The 27,431-nt window shown below is 36.2% G+C and overlaps 1 protein-coding gene across 3 annotated transcripts in view; it reads right to left on the bottom strand.

Annotated features, from left to right (window-relative positions):
* CD36 (CD36 molecule (CD36 blood group)) overlaps positions 1 to 27,431 on the bottom strand; it is a 76,769-nt gene that overhangs the window by 39,417 nt on the left and 9,921 nt on the right. The window contains exon 1 of one of the 3 annotated variants that reach the window (XM_040472811.1): positions 14,355 to 14,456. The exons of 1 other annotated variant lie outside the window; for it this stretch is intronic. The gene's annotated coding sequence lies outside the window, so the exon portion shown is untranslated. Of the gene's footprint in view, positions 1 to 4,658; positions 4,712 to 14,354; positions 14,457 to 27,431 lie in introns of those variants that run through there. One more of the 3 variants, XM_040472810.1, reaches the window with a different exon arrangement.

A 27,431-nucleotide genomic window follows, 5' to 3' on the forward strand; every position in this document is an offset into this window, starting at 1 on the left:
AGAAGTTTCATGAGCAGAGCAAAATATCCCTATAAAAACAAAAAATTAAATTTCCCTTAAATTTCTTCAGCCAAAATACAACTATTAAACAGCATTTAAACAGATTACATCTAAGATGAACTTTTAATGTAAAAAACAGCATAAACATAAGTTACTTTAAAAGAAAGGTATTATTTTAAAACCTAATAAAAATAAAAAGCCTGTGGGGGGAGACCCTCAATACTAAGAACCCATTCTTGCAGAGAAATTCTCAAAATCGTGTAAGAGAGATCAAAATCTTTAGACGGTTAAACTGTCATCTATCAGACATGCCAGCTGAATAAATGTCTCAAAGTCAACCTTGAAATAAAGTAAGCTAACAATAACAGGCAGAAATATATTTAGTCCATTAGATCATATTTAAACCAGTTCTTATCATTGGATTGGTCATGTGGCCCCTTCTGAGTATGTGGTGAATCTTTTCATTTGTTAGCAGTGCAATACAACTGGAAAAGGATTCAAAGTTCTCTTTTTCCCTCAGGCATTACTTTCTTTTTCCAAGGTATTTTTACTGACACATTTATTTAAAAATTAATACTTAGATATTAATACTTTAGATATATTGGGATTTTTTTTTTTCAAATTTTACACCGCTTAATCAGGATCAGGTAGAAATGGCCTTGGACAATTTCCATGTGATTTATGCTACTCATTTTAAAAGAATAACTTATACAGATTTCAGGTAGCTTGAAAAGAGGATTTCTCTAACTGTGATCTCTGGTATTTTCTGTATTAGCAAAAAAGGTAGAAAAAGGCTATTTTAATGAATATCTCAATTAAAAACATCTATTTTATTGTATTGAAGCTGCTTTGATATATTTTCTTCTCAACTTTAATTCAAACACACTTACACCCCCACCCCCTGTATGAAAATTGAGAAATAGCTCACCAACACAGGATTTCAGATAGTACCTATTTTAAAGAGCATATTTTAAACATATTGAAAGGATCATTAAATTATGATGAAATTATGAACACTATTAGAGAAAGACATTTCGGAAAAAATACAAGCACAATACATGCTTTAAGTTGACACTGAACTTACTTGGATCACTCATCAGTAGCCTAATGCCATCCAAACCCTCTGACTGTCTCTGGAGAGGAAAATGTCACACACTCCCAAGAGCAGTCCAAAGAATCAAATCTACATTCCCAGAGGCAGCTGTGTTCAATCCCATAGACAGCAGTTCCTGAGGAGCTTTCTGAGTCTCGTGTGGTAATACCCCGAGAGGGCACAGCTAAGTAAAATCTGCAATCATTTCTCTAGATTTGAGCAAAATATATACCTTAAACAACAAGGCAGAAAAAATGCTGTACCCATTTCAAAGTAAAGAATGTTGAGGTTTTCATTTTATAAAGCTTACATACCCACAGTATTTTGAAGAGATATATTTTATATGAGAGTACCCCTTGCCTTATGTAAATTCACTGCAGCACTACATACATCTAGTATAATGAAGGATAAAACTTTCAACATAATGAAGTCAGCTTAGACACAGTTTTTTGGGAACCTTTCTTTTGCGAGAGACCACATAGGGTTTGGACCCAGACAGACAAGTGAATCCTGATGTTACTGGGCAATGGTTGTATTGAGTGGGGGTTGGGAGTTCAATGACTACTCTTATTTTTCTTTTTTTTGGAAAAAAGTGGGCAAAACTAACTAAGAAGGTCATAATATGAACTAAGTGAGGGCAGTTGACAGGAGCCTGATTACTAGACACTCAAAGTCAAGCCCCTTCCATTCTTTTCTCCCTTCTGGTTTATTTTCTTCAGATTACAGAGCACCATCAGCCATCTACTGGGCTATCTGTTTGGTCCTGTTTTTGCATCTGCTAGAATGTTGTCTCCATGAGGAGGGGGACATTTGGTTGGCTCACTGCTGAATCCCCAGAGTGCAGGCCAGGCTCATAGCTGGTAACCGGTTAAGTAAATGGATACACGCAACAACTGTCATAACCATAATAATATCTAAAACAGAGTGAGAATGGCCAGAAGTCAGACGTTACTATGTTGGCTGTCTGTACCACAAATATTCAATGGTTCGATTGGGATGAAGAGCATCTGCTTGGAAAGTCAATGGAGCAGAGTGTGGCTTTGGAATTTGTCACTTCCTAAAGTGTGTTAAGGTTGCTAACTACTTCCCCTCTCTTAGTTACCATGGATCTAATCTGTTGTAAAGACTGACAGTGAGAATATAAAGGATTCATATGTATAATTAGTAAATACTTGCTATGGTGATGATTAGCCATTAAGCAAATGTTTATTTTAGGGACTTTATTAAACTAATATGGACAAATAAAAAAGTATTGAAAATTATAAAATTCTCCCCTACCCCCTATAGTTTTATGAATTTTCAATTTACATTCTTATGTATATGGGATCATTCATACACCAAATCATACTTTCTGAAACTTGACTCTTCTCCTATTATGTGCGTTGGAGATATTCTCATGTTTTGGATAGAGTTAATGTGCTTTTTCCATCATTGAAAAATATTCCATAGTAACAGGTGTATTGTTTTTTAAATAACCAATCTCCTATTTAATGGACATAGTTTTATTTCCAGTTCTTTGATCTTGCCAAAAAATTCTAAAAATTCCTATGTAGTTTTTAAAATTTTTGAGTATAGCTGACACACGAAGTTAGTTTCAGGTGTATGACATGGTGATTCAACATCTATGTTATGCTGTGCTCACCACAAGTGTAGTTCTCAGCTGTCACTGTATGACGCTATTACAATATCATTGCATGCATACATAGTTTTGTTTACCTGTTCTAGGACACCAATAAACAGCAGTAAGTGAAATTGTTAGTGTGTACTAACAATGTGTGAGAATGCCTGTCTACACTATTGTATACTGAACTTTAAGTTTCTAACAAGTACTTTTTTATTGGTAAATATTCAATTGAATGAAGTTGAACCTATTTTCCCAAGTATATTAGCCATTTATATTTTAAAATACTCGTGATAATATCCTTGTTCATCTTTTCTTTTTCTTTAAATTTGTTTGTCCTTTCTTTGTTAATTGGTAAGGAACCAACCAGCCTTCTGCATTTGACAAAAAAAAAATCTTTTTTACTATTTTCATTGTATTATTATATTACTACAATTTAAAACTTGCATGCCATTAACTTTCACAGTAATTTCCTTTTAAATATAGTGTCATGCTTTCAAAGGCTCTCTTTACTTCAGAAGTATTAAGTATAATAAAACTTCTTTTAGCATTTGTATGGTTTACAAAATCCTTTGTAACAGTATTTTTTAGAGAAGCTGATTCATGGAATTTAACACTTACGAAGTAGAAGAGGAAGAGTAAAGTAAATTGAATGACAAATATTGCAACATATTTGAGAAGCAGATGATAGATGAATTGTAAGAGTTCTAGAAGAAGGGTCACATGGCCTGAGTTCTGATCACATTATTAGTAACAGCAGGATTTGTGAACTCAGTAAGTAACACACAGTCATTGTATTTCTGATTTTCTTTCTTGCCAAAGAGGATCATCATACAGAGTCCACCCACACCCTCAAGCTGCAGATCAAATCACATGTTAGGTTTACCTAATTTAAATCTGTATGCAGCTTCTGTTAGGAGATGGAACTTTTTAAGTGATTTTTTTTTTTTTTTTACAGTTCAGGAAATGAAAAGAAGAATCTTGATATAATATACATTGCATTTGTGGACTGTATGGATAAGCAATGACTTACAAATTATGATGATGATAGAATAAGGGGGTTGACACATACTGGAGGCTTACTATCTGTCAGTTGTTGAACTAAGTATTTCACCTGTGTTACCTGTTGACCTATCATACCACCCATTGGGCTCCTTAGACAACTAGAGTAGGTCACAAAGCTAGTATGTGCCAAATGAAGGATTAAAACCCAGAGAGACTAAGTGAAGAGCCTATACTCTTTTCTGAAAGAAAAAAAAGCAGATAAAAAGTTCTTGAACAATACCTAATTTTACATACTTGATTCTCAACACCTTTGTACAAATTGAGTAACAATTGTAAATAAATTGATGTTACACTGAGAGGAAAATGATATCTAATCATAACAAAGAATCAACAGTGAACATATTCTGTAAGTAGTAACGGAATTATTTTGAAATTAAATCCTTCTAAAGATGTGTAAACTATCTCAAAACATTAGTTACCAGTGTCAAACTGTAAGTAAAATTTGTTTTATCACTTTAATCCTTGGGGATAACTAACCATAGAGATTGATGTGCACATACATATGCACATATTTATGCACATGTACACACGTGTGTGTGTATAAACATCTATCATTTTCAATTGCTACCTTATTTGTGAAAGTATGAAATAAATGGCATGCTTTACCTCTTTTCTATGGTGAGGAAGGACTTAACATGCAGGAACAAAAATAAATATATATGTACATAACTAAGATATAACAGTATAATGTAATGCCAGTAAAACTTGAGAGACTAAAATACAGGCTTCTAAGATGGCCTTTAAAAGAGAATTTCAAGGACATTAATAAAGGATAGGCTATCAGGGTAACTAAAGTTTAGACTTAAACCATGTGATCTAATAAATTGAAACACAGGACACAAGCAAACATACTGAATTAAAATTATAAAATAAACTTACCCATATGTTTAATAGAAGCCATAGTAGGAACTGTGTGTGAAAGAGATTTAACAGAGAGCACCTCTGTATATGTGGACAGTGCTCACGTGGGCAGGGCCAAATCAATATGTAAATTTCACAGGCCATCTAAAAATGTTGACAGACCTAATCTTTACTTGAACACTTTGCAAAGCTGACTCAACTCTCTAAGGGGAAGTAGAGTAAGTCAACATTTAAATGATACTACGAAACATGAGGACATGGTATGATCAGCATAGTTGTCAGGGTAATTTGTATTCATACAGTTGATGGGATATTATTTGGGGGAAAACCAGAAATATTCAGGTAAAGTGATAACAAGGCCTGAAAACATGGCATGGTGAAATAGTAGGAAAAGAAGCACAATAATCGATAAAGAAAACAAGCAGTTAGTTAACAAATGCCAAATTTAAAAAGGTTGAGAAAAAATATAATCAATGAATTTGAAATTTCACAGGACAGGAAAAATGTAAAAAAAAAAAAAAAAACTATTCAATTGAAATACAAAAAAAAAAAAAATCAAAACAAATTTTATCATTAAGAAAGGTAACCTAAGATACTCCCTGAAGTGGTGTCTTAAAAATTAAATAAATAAAATAATTTTAAGAGGGGTTAGGGACATCAGTTTACATTTGCTTTAGCTCATGGCTTGATCAAAAGGATGTACTTTAAAATCCTAAAATGTCAGGTTTTTTTTCAATTTTTTTTTTCAACGTTTATTTATTTTTGGGACAGAGAAAGACAGAGCATGAACGAGAGAGAGGGAGTCACAGAATCGGAAGCAGGCTCCAGGCTCTGAGCCATCAGCCCAGAGCCTGACGCGGGGCTCGAACTCACGGACCGCGAGATCGTGACCTGGCTGAAGTCGGACGCTTAACCGACTGCGCCACCCAGGCGCCCCAAATGTCAGGTTTTTTAACTCTGTTTAAACACCAGTAAAAAGCTGAAGTGTGTGATGAATGTATAAAAACAAAATACATTTAATCAAAGAAAAAAGATGGATAATGAGACTCAAAGTGATTTATTCCATTTAATGGAGACATGCTAATCACACTAGAGACAATGAAAAACCTAATTATATGGACATCCGTGTCATCTGACAACCTGTTACCTTAAGTTTAAAGATACACACTTGGACATCAGATTCCTACAAGACTTAGGTACACATACTGTATGCACGTGTGTGTGCACACATGCGTGCATGTGCCCATACACTCTTCTTCAGGGACATAGAAGGAGACCGACCTAATTAGGCTTCTTTTTAAAGATAGAAAAAAAAAGGTTTCTAAGAAACATGTTATACAATAATAATTTATTTAAAAAATCACTACAGAGGAAAAACTATATTCCCGATACCTTTCTTTTTCTGTTTGTTTGAAGTGGGATAAACCCTGTATCTGAGTGACCCGGCATTTTAAAGAAACATAAAACAGTTTGTGGACCATCATTGCCCAGGTTGGTTCTTAGTGGGCTTAAGGGAAGGGTTTGCCCTTCAATGAGCCTTAGTTTTCTGTCTTCAAAGAGACCAGCAAGTTTGGTTTAGAGTGTTACTTATCAAATGAACTCCTTGGAAGAATTGAAATAAATTCTTAAAATTTCAAAGAACCCATAGGATTCCAAGAGCGAACATTTTACTTTAAATGTATTTTTCTGTTTGAATAAAGCCTCATGTTGTTTGTAAGAAAAAAAAACAAAAACATTGAAAATATATACATGTAAAATTTTCAGAAGCAAATGTTTACCCGGAAATGTTATGGATCATTTCAATCACTTTCTTTACATATTTCAATGGGCATATTCCAGATGCTTTCATTAGAATTCAGACAGAATAAAAAGCACTCTATGTTGCATGAGACAGATAGATGAATTCAGAATAATTCTAAAATGTCAGAATCCTGAAACTGTCCTCTATGTGTCTCTGTGATTGCTGGGTACCTGCTTACCTGAAAGAAATCGCAACATATCAGAGGTAGAGTGAAACCTTCCCTTTGTGATCTCCATACTTCAGTTTTGAATCATAAAGAAGTTTGACTTGCCTATTAAACTTCATTACTTTAGCAGCAACTTTCGCAGCAGCATTAAACCTTGCTTTGCAATATAGGGCACTGACAAGGGAACTGATAAAGGAATTGACCTTGTGGTAACTGTACTAGGGTAGGTTTAGGTGGGTTCAGGCAGCATCAGCACCGTCTCTGCAATTATCGGTCATCCTTGAGCTCACCAGCGAGCAACCAAGGAGTCAAAACCTGTTTATCATGACCATCCCTTTCAGATTCCTGAATGTCACTCTTGTCTTTTGTTCTGAGGTTGTGATTCAAGGAACCAATAGTAGGTTATGGAGTCTGAATTGCTACAGAATGTCCCTCATACATGACTGAACTAGTCCTGCTAGTTTTGCTCTGCTTGATTAGCTCACTTGTCCTCAGGACAACTGGGACACAACTGTTTTCTTGGCTATTAGGGCCCAAGGTCTCTCGGTTGTGTTATTTAGGTAAGCAAAGTATCCTCCTCCACGGTGCCTCCAGTTCATGGGTAAAGGTACGTATGTGAATTGGAGTGCTTATATTATCTGAGTGGGTTTCAGTGGACTCTGTGATGCTCCTTTTGTTAAAGAGCACAGTGCTTTCCTGTTCAGGGTGAATGCTGAGAATATTCTTGTTTTCCCAAACTGCATGTACAAGGCTTGAAGCAGCATCCTCCTGTGTTCCAAGGACTAAAGAACATTTTCTGGATATGATCCAGGAATGTTGCTAGGCCTGTTTTTCCTCTCATTTTCTACAACTCCACAGGGAAAACTGGGTCATCACAGTAGGCTGGTGAAAAGAAGGCTACTGTGAGTAAAATTGGGAGGTGAAGTAAGTCCATAAAAGCATGTAAAACCATACCATTTCATGAATTAACTCAAAATTAAAAACCATTACAATGTTTCCTATGTTATAAAGAGGCATGTCACAAAATACTGTTTTTATAGTAAGCCTCCGTATAGACTCCTCTCTTTCACATGCTTCTTTTCTTCCTTGGTTACCCTATGTGTATCTGTCCTGATTGATTTCTATTTGACTATTTGACATTTCATTTTTATCTTTCTAGTATGCTCTCAAAAGGGTACATGATTTGGGATATGTAAATTTGGAGTTGCATTCACATGACTTATTGCAATTGCATTTACAAAAGCACATCTATCCCTAAATCAGCAGAAACCATGAATTCATTTGGTCCTTCACTCCTTTTACAAACATGCTTACATCATCCACTTAACAGATATTTCTGTTTTGAAAGGCGTCCAGCCTCCAGTGGCAGTTCAATGTACAATTACAGGTATCAAAATATTACCAAAAAGTATTCTAGTCAAAACTTCACCATATTTTGCAACTGATTCTATTAGCCTTGCATTTACTATTCTGTATAGTAGGAAATATTTAAATTCTTCAAGAAACTCAAAAAATGAATATTAAATTACATTTATGCTATTTACTAAACTTTCTCTGGCTTGTCTGTTATGTCAGCCAGGTTATGGAAAAAAAAATACAGTGTGATCTTCTTTTTAAGTCTTTTGGTGCAAATCCATTACTTGGAAAGCTTTTTATCTCTAGGATATAATATTCTACCATCATATGTATCACTCTTTCAATATTCATCCAATCCTATGCAAATACAATTAAAAATGACAACAATGTCTTTTGTTTTTTGTTTTTAAGTCCATGAAATAAGTACTAAGATGTGTTTGAGGGAATTGGCTTCAATCTTTAAAGATGGAACATAATGAATTTAGTTGATTATTTAAGGGATTTTTCACTATGCCTGAGAATTTCCCAGAGGAAAGAAAGAGAGTAATGTTTCTTTTTTTTTTTAATTAAAAAATATTTTTTTTACTTATTTATTTTTTGAGAGACATAGAGAGACAGAGCACAAGTTGGGGAGGGGCAGAGAGAGAAGGAGACACAGAATCCAAAGCAGGCTCCAAGCTGTCTGCACAGAGCCTGACGTGGGGCTCATACTCACAAACCGTGAGATCATGACCTGAGCCAAAGTCAGATGCTTAATGACTGAGCCACCCAGGCACCCCAAGATAGTGACGTTTCATCAGGGACTTCACACCCTACAACCTTAGTGCCTTTTATATAGGGAGGAGTGACTTGTGATCTAGAAGCCATGAGTGACTGACTCAGCATTTAGAGATGTCCTTCCATACTGAGTACAGAAGATTCAAAAACTGCCTCCATATTTTGATTTATAAAGGTTTTGATTCTAGAGACATCGCCTCTAAGAATGCCAATGCTCTATTTAAAATTTTCCTTTGATTAAATAGGGAGTGTTACAAGAACATGCATTTTCCCTCAGGACTCACAAAAGCTCCTTTGCTCGACATTGGTATGAATCAGTCTTTCTACTATTATCTCCCCACCCCCCCCCCCCATGCCATCCCCATCTTCTATGTAGAAGAATAAGGAAACACATATTCTTCCTGCTGGGGGACTTTTTAAAAACTCAGGGTAGGTCAGTCTGGGTCAAAGCCAACACCCAAACAAGTGGAAGAGAGAAAGTTAAGGAGAAAGAGCCAACAAGTTTGATCCAACTATGCCTAAAGAGTACTAACACTGGGGCACCTGGGTGGCTTAGTCCTTGAGTGCCAATTCTTGGTTTTGGCTCAGGTCATGATCCCAGGGTCATGGGATTGAGCCCAATGTCAGACACTGTGCAGCCTGCTCAGGATTCTCTCTCCCTACTCCTCTTCCTCTCTCTTCCTAAAAAAAAAAAAAAAAAGAAAAGAAAGAAAATTAAAGTACTAACTCTGGAGTTTTCAATTATGTGGACTCCCTAAAATTCAATTATGTGGGCTCCCTCTATTGAGTCAGCTAGTTTCAGTTGAAAACACAATATTCTATGTAAAATGTGGATCTTAGATCACTGCTCATTTACACAAATAAAATATCTAACCAAAGTTCTTGTTCATTAAGTGTCATCAAGAAACACAATCAGGAGGGGCGTCCAACTTTGGCTCAGGTCATGATCTTGCTGTCTGTGAGTTTAAGGCCTGCATCAGGCTCTGTGCTGACAGCTCAGAGCCTGGAGCCTGCTTTGGATTCTGTCTGTCTGTCTGTCTCTCTCTCTCTCTGCCCCTCCCCTGCTTGTGCTCTGTCTCTCTCTCAAAAATAAATAAAATGTAAAAAAAAAAAAAAGAAAGAAACACAATCAGGAGACCTCTAAAAAAAAGAATCAAGGACAGAAATACGGTTTTTTACACTATATGTAACAGAGATATTAGTATAATATTAAACACATATAAAATACCATGTAACTATATTTTCTTCTACATATGTCCAGAACTCTTTAGTGTTATACTCATAAAATATGTCATAAAAAGCTCAGTTCATTCAGGAGTTGCAAGGGCGCAGGTGACAATGAAGCTCCCTATAATGTACTCACTTGGGAACTGTGTTGGTAGTGATTTTTATATCCCAGATTTTAAAATAGTGCCAGACACATAATAGATGCTCAAATACACATTGAATAGATAATGAAGAACCTATTCTATAGATATCACAGGATAGATCAAAAAGAAACATGGGTATATTATATAATTTGGTAGGAGAGAAGGTTATCTTTGGTTCTCCATGTTGTCTGATACCAAGTTTAAAAGGAATGGTTATTTTCTATGTATGCCTTTTTATATTTAGTAGACACCGGGCGTGAAGTGCAACAAAGAACAGGTGTGGTCTGCTTTAAGCAAAAATCTGCATGTATTAAACAAATAGTCTGATTCTTTCATATTAGCAAATATTCTTGGGGCGCCTGGGTGGCTCAGTCAGGGCCATTTTTTTTAAAAACTGAAAACCATTCTTACAAAGGATTCTGTCATTCTTCAGATACTTCTTAAGTACAATACAAGGATGAATGACATGCTCCTACAAAATAACCTTTTCCCAAGCATTTTAATGTTTATTTTTATTTTTGAGACAGCATGAGTGGAGGACAGGGGCAGAGGGAGATAGAGAGTCTTAAGCAGGCCCCACACTTAGCCCCACGCAGGACTCAATCCCATACCCCTGGGATTATGACCTGAGCATCAAGAGTCTGACGCTCAATGGACTGAGCCATCCAGGTGCCCCCCCAAACATTTTAAGTCATCTAATATACTGTGTTTCTGTATCCACATCAAGGAATAGACATATTTATTAAAATGAAGATTCCTAAAATTTGTTAAAATAATTCACACCAAAAACCATGATTCGGTATTAAATGTAGATCATTATAAGTGGTTGTGGTGTATTATTTTGCCTATCAAATTTTCGCCAAGTCTTCTGAATAGTAATACACTACCGTCTAATTTTTTACATGACCATCTTTTTTTATAAATCAACTGATGTGATCCCTTGCTAATAGTTTGATTCCTCTGGGTTGTTTAGAGGGTTTATTCTGGACTGCTCATTTATTCTGTTAAAAGACAGTGGGTCTTTATCTGACTTCAAAATGCACCTTTGTCAAGAGTGTTAGTATGGCCCAGTCACTAGAAACTTAAGCACCTCTGAGGATTGGCCTTTATGTTCTGATAGCAGTTAGTTCAAGAAAAATGGCTGAAGTTCTGTCTCTGTTTAAGTTCTGTCTTTGTACTTGTTACCATCTGTGACATGAGACTTATCTTTAAGAGGGGCATCGCTCAGCTAAAGAGACATGCTAGAGGATTCCAAACACTGATCAATTTCAGAAGTCTGTAAAAATGAATAAAGTACAAAGAAAAAATCGAAAATATCACCAAATGTGTCCTTCCTTATCCCATGGCAACCTGAGATGGACTTTTTTTTTTTTTTTTTACTCTCAAGAGAACTTTTCATACTATGACTGTGAACTCTTAAATATCAAAACAAAATGCATAAATGCCAAAACCCAGGAGAAAAGGACAGTAAGTAGAACCTGGTAGCATTTTTGTCTCAGGAGAGGCTGCCAGCCCTGCCTCCGCCACAGACTGTGACAAACATACAAGAGTTTGAGTCAATAGGCAGATAAGATAAATACAACACCTACATGTGAAGAGGTGCAGACGTTATGGTCTTATAAAGCATGAATATGTAAAAAAAAAATGAAAAGGTGTCATTAAAATCAGAAAAATTGTCTTAAATCAGAAAGGGCAATATAGTTGAAAATGTACTCCAAGGAGCAAATCCTCAAACTGAGGATGAGAGTCAGACTCTAAAATCTTTTCCATTATTATAAAGATGTGTTTTCAAATAAATTAATTCTCTAATACCTTTTGTGTGTCAGGTTACATGGTATATTACTTAAAGCATAAGATTTTTAAAACTATGGTAAACCACATTTATTCTATTTATATGCAAACAAAGAGTGAATATAAAATGAAAATATCACTAAAATGTACTACATTACATAGATAAATTTATAGATTGTTTTTATGGAATTATTAATCTAAGTCAAATTTACAGAAACTTTTTTAATCACATAAATAATATACTTTACTAGTCTTGCTTTCTCATGCTTTTAATTTAATGAAAATCCTATACATAAAAGTTAGGCAATGGGGTAACAACCAGCAGACATAACAAATTTGAAGTGTGTACTAACGTTACATAGTAAGTTGAAGCTTGATTTTCATGTAGTTGCTAACCATTATAAACTGTAAGTTCCTATGTCAAAATTTGGTAATTTGTAATTGGTAAATATGTAAATTGCTAATAAATAGAGTTTTATTGTATAAATAATAAAAACTACTGATACAATAGAGGATCTGATCTGAATATTCTTACCATCAAAGTATGGAGAGGCGGCACAATGCCAGCTAAACTGGCTTTTCATTCACTGATAAATTGGGTTGCCATAGCAAGCCCATATTCACTGTTTCTAAGCAACCCAAGGCTCCGCAGACTTCAGATACTTAGGAATCCACTGATCTTTCATCATCCTTAAGGGAGAAATATGAAAACTTGTAGTACCAGACTCAGTGGAAGATTCCCTGATGACCCAGTAGAGCAGTGACCTGCCATAAAATGTCCCTGTGTTGGTATCCATTTATCAAATAATAATATTTGTGATAGGGAATTAATTGATTATTAAAGTGCTAAGTGGATGAAATTAGGTACAGAAAATGATCAATACCTAGTATGTGTTGAGCAAGCAAATGTTTGAGTAAACAGACAAGATACCATGCACAATCCAACTTTCTAAAGACAAAGTCATTTACATAATGCCAGCATTCATAAAGTCCTTGCCTTTTAGTGTAAAAAAATATATCTGTTTAGCAGCATTACCACACAGCAGGTCATTTCAATTTTTTTGTTTTCTAATTATTTATACTTAGGTAGCATACATAATTATAGATCAGTAATTGCTTGTGATTTTATATTGAAATGTTTAATTATGGTTTGTCTAGAATGCTTGAATAATTAACCACCCAAACATCAAATAGAATTGTATAGGTCTGAGGTACAAGCAAGGTTAGGAATTCTTTGAATGAGGTAATATTAGCATTTCCTGCCCCCGTCTATGTCAAACACTCTCCCCGAGTCTCCTGTCTTCACACAGTACCCACAGAGGCAAACCACTGCCTCTATAGCTCTTAATTCACAAGGCTTACTTTCCAACTATTTGAGATAATAAAAGTGAGAGAGAGTTAAGATACACAGATATCGTCCGTTCCTATAGAATACTGTATCACAATGCAGGTCAGAATAAAATGCCATTACTAGAAATGGTTATATGTGAACAGTAAAATGATTAGGTCTGAAATCTGTAAAATTTTACCTAATTCTAATACCTGCCTCCCATTATCATTCCATGTGGCTAGCTCTTACCAGGAAAAACATTGGAGGAATGATGTGCAAATTGAAAACTGGTTCTAATTTAATGGTAAATTTTGTAACATTACTTCCTGTATCCTGTTAGCTGTTGCATCAAAGATTCAGTAACCTGCCAGGTATACAATATGATGATAGAGTTCTGTAACCTGAATGTAAGATAAAGTTGACATGTCACCTCTCATACAAGTCCCAGGAAGCCACCTGTTGACTAGAGACATACCAAGAATGTCAGCAGTAGAAACTCTTCCTGTGATAGCTACTGATTACTGTTGATTCTAAATGGGAAAGGATAGATTCTTCTTCAAGACTGGGAAGACACCCACTCTGCGTTACAATCTTCATATAAGAGAGTCCAAAACTTGCATAACTATATTATAATTGCCTTTCCAGGCAATTATAAAATTCATCTGCAGTTTAACAGTCTCCCTGGGCATAGATATTCTTAAGAATAAAAGAACTGTGCATGAATTTGTCCTTTTAGTACATTGTTGCTCTGTTAAGATACTCCTCCACTGCTGCATGTATATAACCACATGTTTCTTGGAGGGTGTCGATACTTCTGAGTATTTTTTAATATCCTCTTATCACTTAGTATTGTATTTATTACTGGCAAGATCATACATGGTAAAGTTACAACTACTTCCATTTTCTTTTAGCTACAACTTATCAAAAAGCTGGGGACAGGGTGCCTGTAGGTCTGTATCTCAAATACTCCCTGAGAGAAGAGAGAAATGCAGGCAGAGCTTAAACTGGACAAGAAGAAAGCAAAAAACCAGATCAAAGTAAGATTTTAGTATTAAAGGAACCAGTCTTGCGTCCTATGTTGTTAGGGTAGAAAACTTCACAGGGATTACATAAGCATAATTACCAGTTTGGAGTCCGAAGAAAAAGGGCAAATCCTCCAATATTAACTCACTTGCAAAATGCTGGTTGGAAGACAATGGAATTAACACTGATAACTGTGGTTATGTTTGCCCCAAGTGCTGGGTCAAATCACTGCTGACTGCTGTGAGCCCCACCTTCAAGTATCCAAGAATGGCTGTGGAGTTTTGAGTGACACTCCACTGAGGCAGTATGATTGCTAAACCAAAGTTAGGCTCTGCCGCCAGTGTTTGCCAACTTCCCCAGCTTACAAGTGAGCTGCTCCTCACGCTGGTTCTTTCTTTAAAAAAAAAAAAAAAAAAAAAAAAAAAGGGATAGAAAGAAACAATTACGCCGTGACGTTTAAAAGAACACAGAAGCAGATCCCTCTCCAGGGATATTCCTACTTATTTTCTTAGAGTGGTTCCCTTGACTCCTTTCATCCTGTGTCTTTGTTATAGGAACCTGATAAAAACATGCACACTTCTCTTAGGAGAAGAATCAAAGCATTAATGAATATTCTAGTTTGTGAAAGCTGGAGAGAAAAGGCTTCTTGGTCAGGGCATTGCAAAATCAACAGCTTGGGGTCTACAATAGTTATGACATTCTTTTGCCATGTAAGACAACTAAGATAGCAATATTTGGTGGGTGTACTCTTATTTTTGCAACTCATTAGAATAAAAAAGTAAAGACACTCCAAAAACAAATTGAGCCATTATAATATAAGCTAAATTAGACAAAAAAAAATATGATTTTTCTCCCATCATTTAGTCAGTAATTTCCTGGGGATTACTGTTGATAATATGCATCCTTATACATACATGATAAATAGTCATGTGACCACTGTGTTCCAAGAACTCGGCCACAAAGAGGAAGAAAGCATGTTTCCTACCATGAGTTTTTCTGCAATGCACTACAAATATTTCCATATAAAATACAACGTGTGCACTCTATGTTAACTAGAATTTAAACAAAAACTTGAAACAAACAAAAAAGAATAAATACAATGGGTGAGTACTGAACACTTTCATTCCACCTTCTAAAGTGGGGTGCTACCCTAGTTGTGAACATTCATTCTAGAGCTATTTACCATGTAATCAAAATCTGTAATTTAATTACCTTTATCTCGTAAAATCTGAAACTCTCCATAAAAAATAATAATAAGGTTCCCAGTGGTGAAATGAATGGCTTCAAAGATTTATGAGTTGGCTAGAAATATGGCTAACTCCCTACTCTTACATCACAGGTTATAAAAACCCACCAAGCCCAGATGCCTAAGGCTCCGTTGAGAAATGGCCCATTGTGTAGCTTTTGATTTGGGGGCATTCCCCATTGTCTGACTATGACGGTATGGTTAGCTGAATTCCATGGTTAGCATGTTAAACATATGCCTTTGAATTGTCCACGTAAGGACTACTGAGACACTGAAAAGTACAGAACATGAAAGCTTCGTGGAGCATGGGCAACAGGTTGAGTTCCTGCTTGCTGCTCCTTTGCTTCAGTCAGAAGCCAATTTGAGAGAGCTTTCACTTTGTCTGTTTTAAGAAGGAGATTTATAGCTCTCCCTGCTGTTAGTTGTTGAAAGCTACCAATATTTACTAAGATAAACCAATAATAGAATATATTCAAATCAGCTTGGATAGGTTAGCAACACCTCCCTGCAAGGAGCTCACATTCTGGGGACGCACCTCACATACAGAGGACAATTCTATAGAAAGATTCTACGGTAGAAGATAACAGAGTTTCCTAGGCTCCCAGAACATCCACATTTACTCAGATATAAATAGCTGTTACTCTTAGTTAAAAGACCTTTCACCCACTTCTACGCATGACACATTTCTTCTCTCTGTTGATGACCTTTATACTGCAGAAATTGAAGGAATCTTAGGAATCATCTGGTCCTGATAATTGAGCAAAAGAGGTCACAGAGACCCAGAGAACTGGAAATGCTTATTCTACGTTACCCTAATGGTTTTCAAAAAAACATTGCTTTCTTTTTCTCCTTATGCTTCTGTTTTCTCTAGTTTTTACCTCTTGTCACATATCTTCTTCTAGGTTCTGGTTTGATATTTGCTAAAGCATTGCTTTCGTTTTGTGTATATGTCATTATTCTTTGTTCCTCTTTAGCAATGCTCACCAACTTAAAGTTCAATTCCTGGATAATTAGAATAATTTTTACCTCTTTTTGATTGTCATGCACTAGATACTATCACTAGAGTGAAGTTCATTTTTTAAAGCTATTCTGGTTCCTGCTCTTTGGACTTCTCAAATTTATTTTAAGTATTTAAACATCTTCAACATTATTTAAATTTAGTTATTAAATATGAAAATAAAAATTTTCTACTTGATTAATATATTCTATTTCTTCCCTTTCACATAGAACACTTTGAAAAGTTCTAGGAAAGAGTAAGGGAGAAGAGCTATTTGTTAACATTATACCATGGGCCAGGTGTCATACTAAATGCTTCCATTTGTCATTATTTATGTCCACAAAAAATTCTCTAATTGAGTATTATGAGCCACATTTTTACAGAGGAGATAACACAAGGAAAACTAAGAAAATTAGATAAATGCTAAAATTTTCAGCATCAGTATGAAATGGATGACCTTGAGTTTATGCATCTATACAACAAGCAATAGCAAAGATTAGTAGGAAGACATAAGGATACATGGTCACATACAAACATTTCCTTGCCCAGATCTAAATCTTTACCTTTTGCCAATATAAAGCTCTCAGCAGACACATTTTGCTATGCTACCCTGAGGTTTTAAAATTATTTTCATCACTCTTATATAGAGATGATAGTTACATTAAATAAGAATGTAAAGAAATTTATCTTATTAAACTATTCCTCTTGGCACTGGGTATTTCTGGGTCCAGAGTTTATGAAGGTAAATAAAACTTATCTTCATGGAGTGAGAGATAGACATACAGAAAAGTTATTATAGTAATATAATAGGTGGTTTAATGGAAGGTTTATGGCACAGTGGAGGACATACAGAGGGGGAAGTTTCAGCAGAAGAGATGCCAAGCTTCACAGAGGGATTAATATTTCCAGCTTCTTCCACAAGCATAAGTCAGAGACTGACTACCATGTATTGGCCAACACAGAGAAAGGTTAAAGGCAGAAGGTATTTCTCCATCTTTAAAAAGAGCAATTTCTACCAAAAAGCTAGTGACCTCAAGGAAGAAAATATAAAAAGTTGTTGCCAGCAACATCAAAATAAGATTAGAGGAAATTAATTTCAAATTAATTGCATGCCTGCTAAGTTCAGGCATTGTTAGGGGAAAAATGTGGTTTCTTCTTAAAATTCAAAAGCAATTTGTATTAAGCTGCCAAGAATTATAACTTTGCATAAATAAGTCGAAGAACTAAAACTTCTTCCTCAAAGCCCCCAAATTTTACTTAATGCTGAAAAAAAAGAGTAACAACATACTGGATACATTTTATAACGTCTTTGGTGTTTCCATACCTTCACAGATAGTGGAAAGTCATTTAAATTTAGAAAATGAGAGTAAATATGTTGACATACCAATAAATTGGTAAGCATACCAATTTAATTTGATTCAGTGATTTGATTTGAAAATAATGAAGACTGAAAGTTAAGGTGTATGTATAACTTTGCAAGCACTTTAATGATTTTTAAATCTAAAACTAATCAGGCTGAACATATCAAAAGGTACATGCTTATGACACTTAGAGATTTCTTTGTTGTATTAAGTAAATTTTAAGAAGATCTTAGTATATTTGTGTATGTCTTACTCAGGATAAAACATATCCTCTTACTATGAATGTTAGGCTTTAAAGAAAGCAAACAGTCATATTCATGCCTCAGGAAACAAGAAACCTGAGGTTGTATAAGTACTGATTCACAGAAGATAAAAACTTCAATGATGCATTCCTATATAAAGAAATTAAATGCAGTAGATGTGTTTCCACTTGAAAGCAGAGGAAAACTGTTTTTAAATAAAAATTTCTCAGTCCTTCTTTTTTTGACAATAAAACATTCTTGAAATTGTAAAGTCTAGATCATAGCATTAAGTCAGGGACATTGGCTTTCTAGAGGCACTGATTATCCTCTTATATCCTTTATTTCCCCCACTTTAGAAGTCTTTTCCCAATCCCAGAGTACTCATTTTAAAATCTACTCCTACAGATGCCACTCAAATATAAAGCCTTCTGGTCAGATTCATGTCAAGGCTCTCCTTACAAGACACAGAGGCTATGTGAGGACAGGACACTCTCTCACATGCAACCCCTACTCTGACCTCTGTCAGGCACTTTATCCTGGAGTCTCTCCCTGTTTATTGCTCAACTGGATTAGGTAATAGGAAGCCAAGTCTTGCTTCCCTCTATCAAACAGGTAACTCCCAAACTCCCTGGAGGCAGGGACTGGACTCGTCTCTCTCTGAACTATACCTAGCTCAATGTTTAAACCCACAATAAGTGTCAGATATATGGGTAAGCTCCTAGAATGAGACAACTGGACAAATAATTATTCAAATCTAGTTTTAAATACCACTGAAAGGGTATCTTGTGCCCCTTCCTCCTTTGGGCTACATACAAGCAAAGTTCTTTCTAGTGAGTCCTTTCCAAAGTCACTGCACTTATCTCCAGAATCTGATTGCAGGGCAGGTGACGTAGCATTGATGTGTGTTGGTTGACTTTTTAAATAATCACATCACAGTTTTTATTTCTTGCAATATCACATTGTATTTACTTTGTGAAATGATAATCTTATCAGAAGCATGTTTTCACCAAAAAAAACGGACGAAGAGATTAGAACACAGAATACCCTCTCTAAACTGGTGGCTGTGGCTTTCCCTGTCCTGGTCGTGAGCACTTGGCAGGTAATGGCCCTGTTTTCCTCAGTTTACTTATGCAACTGTATAGGGCCTGGAGCAGAGTGATAGGGCCCCAAGAGCTCTGTGAATCTGTTTCTAAGCATAGCTGCCTACACATCACACACAGCCTATTATACACCACTGCTCTGGAGCCATGATGGACACAGTGTTTTCGGAGGCTGTTCTCTCTGAGGCATGCCTCAGCTCTGAGATCCTCATATTCGCCTCTGGGGATGGAGGTGAGAAAGCTTGCCTTTAGGAATGTGTCTGCGGCAAGGCAGACCACAGTAGCTCTCTGGGATTCCTCCACATCTAAGCTCCTTTGTTCCCACCTCTATTCAAGTGTATTGCCCTTTGCGCTACTTTGAAATAATGTTGAGAACAATGTGTCAGTTTGATCATAACTGCTTTTCATATCTTTATTAACACTGAATATTCACATAAAGTCTATTTCTTGTCTTCACTCAAGGTCCTTCCCCAATTTGCAGCTTCCTATTTTGCAGTTCAAAGAGAAGAAAGAGGGTAGAGGGATAAAATCATGTGGATTAATATCTCACAATATCATTTCATCATATTATAAAAACTGTAAAATGTAGGAAACAATCAAGGAAACAATGAAGTCCTAAGAGTATGTTCACAGAACTCACAGATCCTTAATCTTCCCTAGAAGATTAGTTAAATATAAATAAGTAGAAGGAAGTGGGGTTCTCAGAATATAAAATTAGGTAATTACATAAAGCATTTAGCACTATCATTGGTATGGTTGAAAAAAAAAGGCATGTGGAAAATGTAAGCCTGGTTTGACCTATTCAGGTAGAGGGAAGTATATTTAGACCAGGTTATGGGAAACTTAAATGCCTGAGCATAATCTGACAGAAAATAATGAAGGAAAAGATGAGTGATTTAAAGACCTCTGGTTAAACATGGAAGATTGAATCCATTTTCACATGCACCTGAAATTTCATTAAAATGAAAGTAATAGAATTAAAAAAAAAAAACAACAAACCATGAACACATGTGTTCAGCCAAGATATTTAGATGACAAAATCCATAAAATAAGTCAATATTTAGAAAGCAAATGGACTCATGATAATGGGCCCTAAAATGTCAGATTCTCAACATCTATGCCTAGAACAGAAAGCCAATATGAAGCAAAAAGGATCTGCTAAATAACTCCAGAAAGGGTCATGAACCAGCAGCATGGAGTGCCATGGGAAGCAGGGTCTAACTTGGTTGACTGTCTAAGTCCTAAACCCCAAATCTTCTCTTCAAATACTCCACTCAGCCAATGCACTCTCCTTCCTCACCCTGTTAAAAGGTAGGGTGTTTCTGCTTTGACAATATTGAGCAAAGAACTCTGGATTTAAAACAGAAGGCCCAGTTAGGGGCATGAGGGAGATCCATGCAGAAATAAGTTTGAGTGAAATTCCACACACCGATTCCTTTTCTACTGCTACTTCCAGAGCTCTAGCGAGCAAGAAATGACAGGATTTCTTTCTGGGGGAACTGAGTGGTCCAAGAGAACACATTACATTACTTCCTAGTAGAAGTGGGTAATGGGGGAGGAAAATGAAATGACCAGAAGCTTACTTGATCCCTCTAGAGGGACACTGTCCAATAAAAGCAGAACGTGAGCCTCATGTTATATATACTTTTGAAATCTTCACTAGCCACATTAAAAGCATAAATAAATGGGTGATATTAATTTTAATATTAATATATCACTTAGCCCAATATCATAAATACTATCCTTTTAATATAATAATTATATATATAAATTATGTGTTAATATATTAATTATGTTATCATTATTATAATGTATTATAATAATTGACATAAAATTATTAAGGAGATATTTTACTTTTTTTATATACAAAGACTTACAAGTCTGGTTTTTGTTTTACTGTTGTAGCACATCTCAGTTTGGACTAATCTATTTCAAGTTCTCAATAGCCACCTGTGGTTAGTGGCTACCATATTGGTCAGTGAAACTCTAGAATGAGATTCGTATTTATATGCCACAATTTTAAATGTAAATGGACAATCACCAAACATTTGAGGAACACTTCTGACATGCACGACAGTATTTAAAACAGGTAAGGAGACAATTAAGGACAAATACAAGAAAAGGGAATAAAAAACACTAAATTTTTTTTGTGATTACTCTGTTCAGACAACTAAGGGAAGATACTCCATCATGAAACCAGTGAAACAGAAAATCATAAAGTCATAGAAAGGGAAATAAAAGGTAGCAATAAAGAAAATTTAAGCAATGGTTGTAGAAATAACACAGTCAGCAGGGCATTTGGAATATCACAGGCATGACATCAGTACAGGAGCCACAAGAGCACCATCAGAGGAACAGAACAGATCCAACATTCATAGGAAGGGTTTTCCAGGGAAAGAAAAATAAAACCAGAATAAAAAGGGGGGGGGGGTAAGGATAGAATGCATGAGTGTTATCCAGAATTAAAGGATCTAAGTCTCCAGAGTACAAGAAGTCAGCCAGCTTAGCATGGTGGATTGAAATGGCCACAGGCCATTGTCCTACCTGTCTGTCTTCACATGCTTGCAGAGTATCAAGAATAACAGAAGATCTTAAAAGCCTCCCGGGGGACTTGGGAATAACGTCACACCAAGTCAGAACACTGGGAATTTAGGAGACATGTGAGCAATCTCTTTAAAAATCTGAGGGAAAAGGATTTCCAACTGTAATTCTATATGCAAACATGTTTTCAAGAAGGAGAATTTTAATATCTGCAAGTTCCCAAATTTTACTTGTCTTTTATCCTTTCCTAAGGAGTTCAAAGAACTCCCAGAACAGAAACTCCACCAAAGTAAGGAAGTAAACAAAGAAATCAGAAGACAGAGGATGGAGAATATAGCTTGTCTGACAACCGAGAGACAAAAGGAATTTCCAGGAAGAAATTTAAAAGAAGTTCTAGGGGGCGCCTGGGTGGCGCAGTCGGTTAAGCGTCCGACTTCAGCCAGGTCACGATCTCGCGGTCCGGGAGTTCGAGCCCCCGCGTCAGGCTCTGGGCTGATGGCTCGGAGCCTGGAGACTGTTTCCGATTCTGTGTCTCCCTCTCTCTCTGCCCCTCCCCGGTTCATGCTCTGTCTCTCTCTGTTCCAAAAATAAATAAACGTTGAAAAAAAATTTTTTTTTAAATAAATAAATAAATAAAAGAAGTTCTAGGATAAGAATTATGTCACAGGCCTTGGGGGTGGTGGTGAAGTTAGTATTGGGTCAGGAGGATGACAGGAATTTAGGAGGCGATTATCATCACCAGGAAAAAATAAATTTTACCAGAAAGAAAGCACTCATTCCAAACTTGTGGCTCTCCTTTTAAGAAAATTTGTAACATGAAGGTAGATAATCAATACTATCAAGAAAGGTGATTATATCAAGTGGGTAAAATGGAGGGAGGGTTCTGTAGTGTAGTATAAAAACTAGATCCTTCTCCATAGGAACAAATCAAAGGCCATGTGTAAAAGAGAATACTTTTTATAAAATCAAGAATTAACACTGTAAGTATGTTATCTAGAAATAGTTCAAGGTATTTTTCTCCTGGAAAGAGGCATGGGGAATGGGAGAAGCTAGCGAAAATAGGACAATGGTCTTTTTTTCTTTAGGTGCTAAAATACTATTTGACTTTTTTCAATCACATTCATTTGATAATCAAATACATTTTAAAACAGTATTATATCTGTTTCTTTTAATATTTTTCATGTTTATTGGGGGGGGAGAGGGAGGGAGGGAGGGAGGGAGAGGGAGAGGGAGAGAACCTACACATGAGCAGGGGAGCAGGGAAGGGGCAGAGACAGAGGGAGACAGAGGAAGTGGGCCCTGCACTGGCAGCAGAAAGCCCAAAGTGGGGCTCAAACTCATGAACCTCAAGATCAGGACCTGAGCCAAAGTCCAAAGCTTAACCTCCCGAGCCACCCTGGCGCCCAAAACAAGATTACATTTGAATTGAGCTGTCCGCAGTAACTACTTACCAATCCTTTACTTCTTTTCCTACCTCGTGTCTCTTCCCTTCACTCCCTTGGTTGTGCCACATCTTCATTTTCTTAACAATTTCCCAGGAAATGTATCTGCTCAGGAAACTGCTTTATTTTCTACTTTACGGAAAGGATTGAGGCCATGGGCTATAGTCTCAATGTCTCTACAAAAACATGGTACCTGCTTCACACACATACGTAAATCATCACCTGGAAACCTTAGCTCTTATAAAGGTATTTTCTTGTAGGTAGTGGTTCAGATTGAGGTTTCTGAGACAGAATGGGTGCTAGAAATTTCTAAAACTGCTATTTTGCTGACATTACTCCTATTTAATCTGAAATTTTTTGAAGTCTTTACAAACAGTTGCTATAGAATTCTGTAGATCAGAAAGTCAACACACGGAAATTTGCTTGTGTTTGGAATTTGACCAAGATATTATATAACCTGTTACTTACCAGCTCCCAGCCTGTACATCTGTAAATCGAGAACACTTTCCCCTGGTGAAATTATATTCATTAGTCAGTAATTTTAAAAACAAACCTGGGACGCTGTATGGTAGTAAGTATATACAAAAGAAAGGAAACAGACGTATAGATTTAGATAACAGATGATCCAGTAAACTTAGATTGGAAGATTCTTTATAGATCACCTAGTACAACCCCCTCATTTTAGCCAAGAAGCACAGAGAGGACCTGAAAATTTATCTTCTCAGTGTCACAGATAGTAAGAGAAGAGGGACCAAAGTTCATGTCCCCTAAATCTGAAACCTGCAAGGGATATTAAAAGTCATTTAATCTAAATGATTTATTTCTCAGATGAGGAAATGGAGTTTCAGATTTATATATACATAAATGTGTGTGTGTGTGTGTGTGTGTGTGTGTGTGTGTGTGTGTGTGTGTGTATAGTTTGGCTTTTAAAATCTTAACCCTAAGATAATTTTGCACCCATTTTACAGATGGGGAAGCTGAGATACTGAAAGGTTACACAATTTATTCAATGTCACAAAATATGTAGCACTTGAATTCAGATTTATTTAATAAATAATAAATAATAATTATATAGCCTATAGTTTTTACACTTGGAAACTACTATTGGAGAAAATTCCAAGAGTTTTCATGAAGCTTTTCCCCTAAGCTTATTTGAGAGAAATGATAAAGAGTAGAATAAAGAAAGTTCCAAGCTTCGGATGAAAAAGGAGGAAAGGTATTTGGACACTCATTAACTCATATATTCACTTAAACACTACTGACCACTGACTATAACCAGACATTGATCTTGGTGCCGGGACACAAAGATGAAAAAAAAAGTCTTTCAGAGATCGTGGTTTTGTTGAGAGGAGATACACTATAAATTAATGGAAAGGCGTCAAAGGATACGTAGACATTTTCTAACCACCCAAGAGGTTGTAAAGTCAGGACAAGTAGAAAGAACAGCATGTATAAATTCAAAGCCAGAAGGGAATGATGTATTTGGAAAACCTTTGCAGGGAAATGGCACAAAGTGAGAAAGATGAGCAGAAACCAGCTTTTGAAGCCCTTTGCATGATTCTAAGAAACTTGAGTTTTATTCTGTAAGCAGAATAGAGTCATTAAGTCACTTTAAGTCAGGGAAATGACAAGATAAGAGTTGTTACTTATAAAGGGTCATATTAAAGGCAAGAAGTTGGGATGAGAGTCTACACAGGAGACTAATGAATACTGGGAAGACATAAGGCTCTGAACTAAAACTTGTATTCAGTCAATGAAGAGGAGATGGACTCACTTTAGACAGACTTTTGGAGTAGTAGGAAGATACTTGCAGTGTGTGGTGGCATCCATGGCGAGGAGGGCTATAAAACGAAGCCAGCCCCAGAAGTTCTCCTCCTGAGTGGGAGAAATACTCTCCTGAAAAGCTTTTTGATGGTGCTCTGGAGCCTAACAGCAGGGGTAGGAATAGGAGAAGTAATGAAAACTGGGTAAAAACTGAACCAAGAGCTCCCGTAAAAGCAGAAACAAAACACTAAAATCCAAAGGAACCTAGAACTGGACACTTCTCTTATACCGGCACCGGTTGAAGTGTCAAATATAGTATAATGCTAACAAATAGCACAGCAGTTAAGCTGTTAACAGGAACACTCACACACTTCCACTGCTATTAGGAAGTATTTAAACTCTTAATTTCTCATCTTCCCCACTTCACATTCCAGGCAGTGGTTTAGCTTTTAAGGTAGTGGTGTGGAATCAGGGCAGCACTTTAGCATCATCATGGGGGTTGGGGAGATGTGGAGGTAAGTGTGGGGAACAAAGGTCAAGGTATGGAGGTCTGTATTGCAAAGGCCATGGACCAATATGTAGGAGACACTTATCATTTCATTTGCTTAGACTAGGCTCAGTAATTTACAAAAGGACCTTGTCAAGAATATGCAATAAATGAAAGGATTACATGAACCTGCTTTTTGGTGCAGTTGTTTGACCAGTGCCTGCATAAAATGTAAATGCATTAGGACCGTTTAAAGAGGTATAGGATAAGGGAAAAAAGAGAATCTAAGCTAGTGGAAAACAAGAATATTTTCCAAGAAACACTCTGTGTGGTTTTTGCAATTAAAAACAATCACTACTGTTTGCCCCTAAGGCTAATAATACGCCCTGGAAAAACAAGGATTAGATGTAAGAGGAGAAAGGTGCCATTTTATTCTGGCATAAGTAATACAACAATCATTTTAAGAATATCCATGATGGGGGCACCTGGGTGGCGCAGTCGGTTAAGCGACCGGCTTCAGCCAGGTCACGATCTCGCGGTCCGTGAGTTCGAGCCCCGCGTCAGGCTCTGGGCTGATGGCTCGGAGCCTGGAGCCTGTTTCCGATTCTATGTCTCCCTCTCTCTGCCCCTCCCCTGTTCATGCTCTGTCTCTCTCTGTCCCAAAAATAAATAAACGTTGAAAAAAAAAATTTAAAAAAAAAAAAAAAAAGAATATCCATGATGGATGTAGTTTGCAGAAACACGCCAAGTGCAGGAATGTTTCAGGTAAGAAAAGTGATTGACCCTAAAATTTTAAATTTCCATTTAAAATAGGTATCTCTTGCTAAACTGGGCACACAAAGTACTCCTTTTGACCATCACAAAAAGCAGTCATTATGTTTATTTACAGCAGTCTTCCAGATTGTAATGTTAAAATATACACATACCCCCAAGTACATTATGCAAATTTGACTCTGCAAAAAATAAAGAATGGTCTCCAAGAATACTGATTTCCCAACTAACTAATGGATTTTTTTATACTTATTGGTATTGTTCTCCTTTTATTAACAGGGAATTAAGTCAGTTATCATGACCTTGCTCTAAGTATTGAACCATTCAGATGTCGCATCCAAAACGATGGCAGTGGTTGTACAAGACTTGAATCAACTCACATCGCCTAGGCTCATAACAGACATCTGTAATCTTTAAAAAGACTTAAACCTTGTTATTTAATTAACAGTGGAAATGTTTAACTCGAGTTTTAACTTCTCAATGTCAGTTTCCTGTTCAGTTACTGTCTCGCATAAAACAAAGCTACATGTTTCACTTGAAAACAGGAAAGATGAACTAGGATCATGCAAAAGGGTAAATCTTAAGGGGAAAGTAAAAAATGCACATCTTTGTTTGCTTAGATCCTATCTTCAAAGATAACTAAGGGCAAATTCTATAAAGTTCAGTGAAAATAGCTTCTCTTTATTAATAATATGATAAATAAAGCAGAGGTGGATAACAAATCTCTATTTTGTATTGCCTTTTTTCTATTTTAAGACCAATTGAAAAAACTCAAAGGTGGAAAATCTTAACCTTATATATGGGACTGAAACCTTGCATTTATTATGCAGCTCATGTTTAAAAAGCATATACATATAAAGAGAGTGGTATATTTCACAATATTCCAAATCCAAATGTCTCAAATATACATTATGGAAAGGTAATTTTTGCATGTGTGACTTATGGAATCAAGCCTAATTTGTAGCCTTAACGCCCTCCCCCAACTCCTGTCCCATCCCCACCCACAACACCTCCTCTGTAGACTTGATAACAAGTTCTTAAGCAAATTAGAAGCATGGGTCATTTGTTAATGTTTCTACTCATTTGAAATCCACACATTACTAAAACATTGAATACTCGATCATGAACTTGAATCACTCACTAGATGTTCTTTTAAACAAAAGTTATGATGATGATTTTCTATTATGTAAAAGAAAAAGATGATTCAATTTATTTTAGGTGGCATC

Source organism: Herpailurus yagouaroundi, unplaced genomic scaffold (genome assembly GCF_014898765.1).
Source record: "Herpailurus yagouaroundi ecotype Mexico unplaced genomic scaffold, PumYag 100, whole genome shotgun sequence".
NCBI lineage: Eukaryota > Metazoa > Chordata > Mammalia > Carnivora > Felidae > Herpailurus > Herpailurus yagouaroundi.